This window comes from Alosa sapidissima, chromosome 20 (genome assembly GCF_018492685.1).
Source record: "Alosa sapidissima isolate fAloSap1 chromosome 20, fAloSap1.pri, whole genome shotgun sequence".
Lineage (NCBI taxonomy): Eukaryota > Metazoa > Chordata > Actinopteri > Clupeiformes > Clupeidae > Alosa > Alosa sapidissima.
The window spans coordinates 9682646-9692556 of NC_055976.1; the positions used below are offsets into that span (position 1 = coordinate 9682646).

A 9911-nucleotide genomic window follows, 5' to 3' on the forward strand; every position below is an offset into this window, starting at 1 on the left:
TGTTCTCCCTGCTCACATTTCTGGATCTTCAAGTGTTAACATTGGGGGGGATTTTGAGTTCAAGTGCAGCACATTTGGATCAAAGAAACCTGAGGAAGTGGTCTTTGTTTACCTCTGCAAGGACGGAGTTGGCATAAAGAAGGCCTCAACCAACAGTTACGACTCCAACTTAAGACTTTCCAAGTGACAAGTGCCACAAAAGAGCACAGAGGAAGTTACAGCTGCGTACACTCCAGAACAAAATACCAGCCCAGTGAGGTGAGAGAAGAGGGGGGAAACTCCATCTCCATCCAAATAATGGTAAGAGCTCTCGTCACATCATGGCCATAGTAATCAATCACACTTGAATACTATGAATGTTAATGTACGGTACACATGCTTTATGAGAACCAAAGGTTTTTGTGGGGCAGCAGCAGTAACAGTATTTCCTCACATCTGTGTTTGTGTAGAGAGAGCGTATCCAGCAGTCATAGTCACTGATGAGTCCAGAGTGACAGCAGGAGCACATGTGGATTTCAGATGCTCCTCTACTGATACTCCAGACACTGTAGTCCTCCTTGCGTACCTCTGCAGGAATCACACCATTGACATTGAGATGTGGGATTCTTAGAAGAAGCAGGCTAGCTTCCATCTCAGAAGAGTCCAGCAGGACGATACAGGCAACTATAGCTGTGTTGTGTCAGATACACCACTGTCTGCAACAAAGCTGGATGTGTGTGGAAGACGTGCAGTTTTCCTGGAAGTTTATGGTGAGTATTTTTTTCACAGTGCAATTTAAACTTAACTTTAATGAGTCTGTGAAAATGTGCTTATTGTTATTCAAAACCCTGTTGTATGCTGACAGCACAGGATATGTCCACACCTGTTGAGTTACAGTAGAACCTGAACAGGTTTCAAACTGTAATGAGAACTTCTTTTGGATACTGTGCAACATCGGAGTGGTCATGATTGCTGTGGCTGTTATAACCAGTGGCCATTTCTGTCAACGAAGAGGTAAATAATGAGTATGTAAACACTATTTTTTATCCTATAGGCCTATAGACTACGATACAATACCAAATATACAATGTTACGGCCAGCTCAGAACCGCAACATAAAAGAGGGAGACGGACAACAGTGATTTGTTCAACCAAAATATATTTGTTTAAAAGCAATTAAACATCATAAAGAACTGCAGTCAAAAAGATGTCTGGGGGGTGGGGGGAGCTGTGGTGCAACTGGCTACTGCATTCATACATTTGGCTCCATGGAGACCCGGCCCAGGTCATCTCCCAATCCCACCCCATCTCTCTCTCTCCCACTCACTTCCTCTCAGTCTTTAACCGTCCTATCACAATAAGGGCAAAATTGTGCCAAAAATGACGTATAGGCACCGTTAGGCCACTGCAGCATCTCATGGTCTACACCTACTTTTCTTATGAACAGAAGAGTGTTAGAGCCTATTTAGAAATCTGTTTCATATGAGTGTATTTCATGCAATTTATTATAACTTTGTCCGTGAAACTATTTATCCTCCTGACTACCAGCAGTCCATTACCCATTAAACTGGATCTATTGAGGTTGTGGTAGTGTTGGTTGTGGACAATGTCATGATAAATCTCAAAGGTATTGTCTGAATTGTTTATCTAAATGTAGAATATAGTTTCCTACACTGAGATTCTGTTACAGGTTGAGACCACTGTGAAAAGATTTAAAGGTATCTATTGCAGTTTCAGATATTGTTGGTGACTCTAGAGCTCGCCCTAGAGTCAGAAAATGTTAATACTTTACCTTTATAAATGCGTCTCATGGCTTGAACCCTTCCCTCTGGACACGGTATACTGTATGTCCATTTGTTTTGGAGCTGATGGAATAGCAACAGGCAAAGACAGAGAGCTATAACTCATTGACCATGGTAGTGTTTCACAATTCTCGCGAGATGTTCCCAGGTCGACGAGACCCACATTGCAAGGCTGGTTCTCTGCCTACAGGGCGCTGGCAGCTATGCTAGCCACACAATTCTCCCTTATTACAAGTTAATTTAACATCAAAATGACTTCAAAGCATATTAAGGTAACATATACTTGCATAGGATGCCTTTAAATATTTTATGTAAATGCATCAGCCTCTATTTTAAGATACAAATTTGTTTTTAAGTCTATGCCTAAGCACTTCCTGCCTGGGTGCACCGGCCCACAGCCAGTCCATCAAGTTACATTATCACTTCATACATTCCCAGAAGGAAGTAAAATTACACTTAACAAATTAATTAATAAAGCAAAACAAACTATGTACTATGCAGAACCTATTATCAAGCAATCCGAACAAGTTAATTTAGCCAACTATTTAAACTGATACGTGATTTTCTTATACGACAGGCTTAAAGTTCTTTTGTCATACCTGACAGTTACGACTGCTGACTCTGCAGTCATCTTCAGAAGAGTCATGTGATGTTGCTGTGACGTCTAATGTGTGTGTGATATATTTAGTTTGTATCATTCCACCTGTGTGATGGAATGACGGTGTCCCCTGGCGCCCTGTTGTCCAACGGTTCATCAGGCGACCGGGTATGGGAGCCCCCTAATAGATGTCGATACCATTATTTTATGGTAAAAATGTTACAGGCATTTTGAAAGTACTGACTCCCATGGTAAAACCCAGTCAGCTTCAGTGAAAAATGAGTACAGAATCAGAACCACGCTCCACAAGACATTTAACTTGGGTGATGTGATGAGTATGGAGAATGTCCAGCATATATGCTCATTTACGCAGCAATGTTCAAACATTTATGTTAGATTTTCACTGCATTTAAACTGCTCTGTCCTTATCTCAATGTCAGTAATTCTGATGCTGGCTTTGCATTGAATGTCACTAGGTCTCTCTCATATCATGGGCACCAAGCAGTCTGACAAGAAGTCAGCTCTCTAAATTTATCTAGCCACCCTTACTGCAACTTCCCATGGTGCAACATCTACATCTCAGGACTGTAACAGTAATCTTCCAATACATAACCAGAATCTTCTGTTGCACACCTCAGCTTTAGAGCTTATTTAGAAATTCTGTTTCATGTGACTACCATCCAGCAAAACCAATGTAACCTACAGAATGTGGTAAGACCTCAGTAACATAGGATATCTGGCCTGATTAAGAGTAGTAGTGAATCTGTCGGTGTTTGTGTAGTGGTGTATGGTCTACATTGAGAGTGATTCATATTGTGTAACATTGCCATCTAGTGGCAGAGAAATATAAACGAGAGCATTATGAAACGGGTAGAAGCAGTGCTAGACTGGGTAAAGTAACTAGTATTAAGCAAATGATTTTATTTAAAACAACATGGCTCACAGCATGACTAAAAACAAAACAGACAAAAAACAAACATTCAGTCACATTGACTTCTGTGGTTTTGCTTAAATTTGATCAAAAATGCCCTCCTCCCCCTCCTCCCCTTCCTCCCCCTCCTCTCCCTCCTCCCCTTCCTCCCCCTCCTCTGCTTTTGGTGCTTCCCTTCTTTCTATCTGCAGTCTATATCCCTTAGTAATAAGTAGATGCAGCATATTGGGTATTGGGATATTCACAGGAATCCCTAGAAATTGAACATTCATGTTGTTTTATCCAATATTAGTTGCACATATGTATAGTCCCATCTTATACACATCCATTGAACCAAAAAAGAAAATGCAAAAATTAAGACTTTTGTGTAATCATTCCATATTTTGTGTAGTCATTTTATATCAGAACCCCTGACATACATTACAAATAGTCTACAAGAAACCTGAAAGTGCTACCTTTCATTTGAGACCAGGATTGTGCTTCTACACCAAGAGGTTGTCACACAGTAAGCCTTTTATTGTCAGTATGCATTTTGGGTAACCAAAAGACCTATGGGGAGTTTCCATAGGGCATTTTTCAAAACACATGAGCATACATTGGCAAATAATGGTCTAAAGTACTCATATTTAATTCTATATTGATCTACTTTGAGATACAGATTCACAAGACCTGTGGTAGTGGGCCTCAGTTGTGTTTCCAAGACAAAATAAATGACCAAGAGGGCAGAATGGTCATTTCCAGTGATGTACACAACCGCCTAAAATCATTCTGTTTATCACACAGTCAATCTATTGGTACCAAAATAAACTATAAGGCCTCTGCTTTCAAAAGACGTCACTTGAATACAAAGTATGTGGAAACAGGGCCATTGTTAGTAGGCAGTGTGCAATTTCGAGCAAATACGGGGTAAGTGTAAAGATTTAACCCTTTAATGCGCAAGCTAGGCTTACCCCTTCTAATGCGCAACATGGGTCAAACCCGCATTCATTTCCTATGCTATTTCATAGATATTTGTGTGTTCCTTTCCTATATTTATTGAAAGTAATTTATTTTATCATTCAATATTGCTTGTATTTATCAAGATAAAGATTTTTGATTGTTACATATAGTTATTTTTATTTTTCCTGTCTTATTTTCTGAACAAACATAGCTTTTCTATTAGTACATCAAGTTTATGTGTGTAGGCCAAAAAGATGCATTCAAGTTTGTTTTGTTTTTAATAAAAATAAACTATAACAACATTTTTTTGTTAAAACAATAATATTAGAATAATGTTCTTAGACTTACTATAGTGTTTTAAGTTATTTCTCAATTTGTCACGTTAAAAACACAGATAACTAATAGCACTTATGTTGGACTGTACTATGTCTATAGTATTGTGAACTGTAGTAAATGTCACCAAAAGAGTAGTTATCCATCACATGGGCACCCCACCATTTGATATTTCATTTTTTGATATTTCATTTATTTCCCCACATTTTTTTTATTTTATATGCCCCACACAAATGACCACCATGTTTGTGTTGCACATAGGTCAGCTTCTTACTTTTAGTGTCATTCTATAGGTCAGTCAGATCTCTTCCTTTTCTCTTGACCATCATGTCTGATATCACATTGTGACTGTGGTTTCTTTGTCCCACATCTTTTCATATCCATATAGCTCTGGAGGTCAGATGTGCCCTTGTGTGCACTTCATATGTGTCATGAGCTCCATCTAGCTCCATTTTGAACATCCATAGTAACTCCTCCGATAGAATCAGGATGCTGATCAGTTAAACTGCTATTGGTATTGAGGGGTGACAACATGCAGCACTCTGGACCAGGGAACCATGAGCCATATTTATGTTCTCTGCATGGATGTGTAGACATACTAATGAAAGCAGGGATAGAGATGGCCCATGTGTCTATAGTACTCTTGTCCAATGTACTGGATGCACTTGATGCATATATTAACTGCACAATACCCTGATAATAAGCTGGGCAAAGAGCTTGTCATGCCACACAGGATAAGCAGTGTGGAGGTCACTTCCTTCTTCCAAACACATACTGTATAGGCTGAATCCCAAGACCCCCTAAGTTGTGAACCCTCAAAAACAGAACTGACATGAATCAATTTCACGTTTGGTCTGATGGCAGATAAGTCTTTGAGGGTTCAGGGCTGGGGATATTGAGATTCACCCATTACTTACAATTAAAATATGTAGAAAAAGGAAACCAAACAGAGCCACAAAAGGGCATCAGAGAGGAAGGACAAGTGAAGTGGAAGAGTAGCTAGAGCTCCACAGAAACCAAGAATACTAAAAGTTGGAAGCTGTGTTTCCAATGCATTAGGGCTGTGTACAAGGGCAAACATGTAATGTTAATTTGCATGTGTCATGTAGTGCTGAAATGGCCGTTTAGTGTACCCATGTGTTTTACTTAATCAGCTTCGGTTTATTTGGACACATTCACCACAGTTCTCTATACTTAAGATATAGTATATTTCAATATGTGTGACTGGTTATTAGTAATGTCATGTGTCACAAAGTGATATATGATAGATGAAATATGTGTATTTCACATATTTCAACTATAGTATTTTGTTTAAAACAATTACAACCTAATACTTTTATCAAAGTAATTGTTTTAGTATATCTTGTTTTTGCTTCTAATCAAAAGTGCACACAGGGGTCACATTTGACATATGTCTGTAAACTTGATTTAGTAATAGAAAAAATTATGTTTGTAATTATTTGAAGTAATCCAAAAGATTTTTACTAAACAACTGCAAAATGAACTGCAATATTCAATGATACATACATTATTTTCAATAGATATAGCAAAGGAATACACAGCCATGTGTGAAATACCATAGGAAATGAATGCGGGTCATCGTCTGAAAACTGGACGAAGTAAGGAAAAAACTGTGTTGTTGTTATTGTAAAAAAGGAAAAAGTTAAAAATTATGATTTGTAATAATCAAAAACAAGATATTACATTTATATATCGAATATTGACTGATGAAATAAATAAATACCTAAAATATTGCAAAAATAAACACATGTATGCATGAATAACCATAAATGAATCATTTTTGACCCATGTTGTGCATTAAAGGAGTAGTGATACATAAACGACTTTTTCTAAAAAATAAAGAATGGAAAAATGAAAATAGAGATATGTAATGGTTAAAAACAAGTTAATTGAGGAATTCATGGAATATTGGATGATGAAATCAATTTATCGCAAAAATATTCAACATTTTAAGTCATCCGGGTCACTTTTGATCCAGGTTATGCATTAAAGGGTTAAGACAACAAAATTACGGTATACAAAGCAAAATGCCATATAACCTGATACAGTCTGATACTTCCAGTTACAAATGTCATGTCTTATACTTGTTTTTAAACTCAAACACATAAAATACACACAAAGAAACCTAAGAATAAAGCTAACAGCTACAAACATAAATAATGCATGGAGTATAACGGACAGGCTTGGAATTTCATCATTTTAGGGGCATGGCCTTCAGTTGGGCATATTTGGCGGGGGGCCACAGAGGCCACAGGTCTGGGATCCAAGGCCAAAGTTATACAGTAGGCTACATAAAAGTGATCAAAGTTTTATTTAGCCTATTCACAACAGTAGACATGAAATATGAAACACTGTATAAAACATTACAAAAACATGAAACATGACATATTAAATGGCACTGTAAATCATCTGATTTTAATATTTACAGATAGGCTATATTTAACACTTTTTCTATTTGGCCTGTCATAAAATCATGTATTGAGCAATTTAAGCACAGCACAGCTTTAAGAAACTCAAATAGCCTACATGCATGCTTAGCATTTTTGATCATTAAGGCTACTTTGACAAACTCGTAGTCAGCTGTATATCCTCTGATTTTAATATTTACAGATATCTAGGTGATATTTGTAACATTTATTTTGTATTTGGCCTGTTATGAAATCATGTATTGAACAATGTAAACACATGTGAAACTTGCTGCAAATTCTGAAAACCGGATGACTGAAAACTGAAACTGAAAACTTGTTTAAACACATTGTGAAATTTGCTGCAAATTCAAAACCGGATGACTCTGGAATGGCTAATTGTACAGGGGAATGCTTTACACCTTTGTGATTGGTAAGGTCTGCTGTTTATTCTGATATATGGTTTGTCATGTGTTGAGGGAAGAGCTGTGAATGCTAAGATTATTTTGACAGGCCATAGGCTAAATAAAAATCGCTATTAGTCAGACGCAAAGCAGAATATTGAAAGAAGGGGCACCATGGCCACAGTGGCCTATGAACCTCCGATTTTCAATGGGGCATCACGGCCAACGCAAGGGGCAACGAAAGCCATGGCGGTTGTGGCCGCCGTGTAATTCTAACCCTGATTACGGACAAAGGAAAACTTAGTCTCAACTGGTCCATTCTAAATTATATCCATCGAGATAGTAATGCAGCAGATCATATAATGGAATAAACATTTATATTGGATGGTTGAAACAAAACCTCAAACATTCAAATGCATAGAAAACTACATAGCAACACACATTTTTAAACTAGCGAACACACCAAACACTAAATGTGGGTTTGTGACGAGTCGTGATGGCTTCTGAGTCAACTAGAGCTCATCCTCTCTCTGAGCTCCTGCACTGGTATTCACTACACACACAAGAGAGTGAGACATGTTTACAATCAACATTTTATATCAACACCCGGACTTACCACAGACAGCACAAAGAGAAGGTTTTTTATCCTAATGAATGCAAAACAACACAGTTACTGTACCCTTAATCAAAAGGGGAAATTATCTGCTAAATGCTAAATTTGAATCTTGAATTTCCCCTTGGGGATCAATAAAGCATCTATCTATCTATCTATCTATCTATCTGAGTGAAAGTAAATGTAGGGCTCTACATTAACAGCTTAGCACAAGCTCTCATGTCCAGAACTCTAAACTGACCACTCCAAACACAGGAAAGAGACAGCTTTTAAGATAGTTCAAAAATGTCAAAAACAGAAAAGAGATTTTAAGCACATGAAGAACATCTGCAATTGAAGATGAAGAACCTGCACACTTACCGTATATATCAGAATGTTCTGCGTCTGCAATCTGCGTATCAGGCCCTATCAAATCACAACAGTTGAGTGATTAGGTTGAAACTATGCACCATGAATAATCATGCATATTAATCTAACTATCTGTTCCATCGCAAAAGATGAAGCACTGAGAAACAAATTGAATTTCAAGTGAGGCTCATATTCTTACCAGGTTTGACTGTATCACCCACAGTGACTGTAGTGTTGGTGATTACTCTCCAGTGCTGCTGGTCGTTTTTGTCCACTTGTAGGCACACACATACTGTCCACTGTCTGAGTGAGTGGCATTACTGATCGTCAGGTTATGGGTGTTGGTATCAGTGAGAGAAGGGTGGGATGTGTTTGATCTCCTCAGCAGATCTTTGTCAATGGAACAGTGTTCATCAAAACCACCAGCATCAGCATATGAAGTAAAATGATATGAGTACACACATGTGCTGCTATTAACACCAGTCTTAATCCAGTACACCACAAAAGGCTGATTGGAATTCCCTTTGTTTTAAAGATGCACGTCAGAGTAATTGATCCTCCTGCAGACACATGCACTGAGCTTTCCATTACGGGTTCGGACACCACTGTGAACAAAGTGAAATGTGGAAATGAAATATGACATGTCGTTACTATTGCTGTTCACATTAAAGGGGATCCTACATTCACACTTACAGTCTGGTTCTTCCTGAGCAACAAAGAAGGACTCCACATGATGAGCAGAGAGTTTGAATGGATGAATGTAGCAGGAGTCATATGTAGAGTCATTAACACAAGCAAAGAATCCCCTCTTTACACTGATGTCACAATTCTGGATGTGTTTCTCTTTATCTCATTGCATTGGTTTGGTGCAGCTGGACATTTTGGTCTAGTTGAATAGTTCCTGGTCTTTGATAAGCTGCAGTCCACTATGTTGTCTGAGTCCACATCAGCCTCCCATTGACATGTTCCACAGGACAGTATATCCTCCTCTCCTTTCTGTAGGTAATGGAAATGACTGGACCCTTCAGGGGAAGACAAAACTCATTTGTTGATAGGGAAATCAAGGAACTGTCACCGTATAAAATGTGTACATACTGAATTTCTCTGTGTAAAATAGGCTACTACGTAGAACAACCTTGCTTATCATAGGCTTACCAGCATACTTCAAAATTTCACTATATTGTAATGTTCATATTCTGTGTCACTTTGGACAACAGCATTTGCTAAGTAACCAAAGCTATGAACATTTCAGAAAGTGGGTTTCAGAATGAAAAGCATCACCTACCGTGGCATTGTATCATGAGGCAGACTAGAAAAAGGATACTCGGTGACTCCATCACAGCAAAGAAAGTGAATGAGGAAGTGCTTGACTATATAGGGAACATCACACCCGTTTGAGGACATGGTTTTGACTTGGCCAAGTAGTAAGTCATCACAAGAACTATTTTAACTGAAGTTAAATATAACTAACTACTCTTAGGAGCACAAATGAAATGCATTGCAGATCACTAATGTAAATTGATGTGGTCGGGACTGACC

General features: G+C 38.2%; 1 long non-coding RNA gene across 1 annotated transcript; it reads right to left on the reverse strand.

The window, feature by feature from the left end:
* Nucleotides 1–7873: 7873 nt before the first annotated feature.
* Nucleotides 7874–9706, reverse strand: LOC121694566. Its single transcript, XR_006025814.1, has 5 exons — nt 9658–9706; nt 9066–9394; nt 8572–8977; nt 8385–8429; nt 7874–7964 (listed from the first exon to the last, which is right to left on the reverse strand). It is a non-coding gene; the product is annotated as an uncharacterized LOC121694566 (long non-coding RNA).
* Nucleotides 9707–9911: the final 205 nt, after the last annotated feature.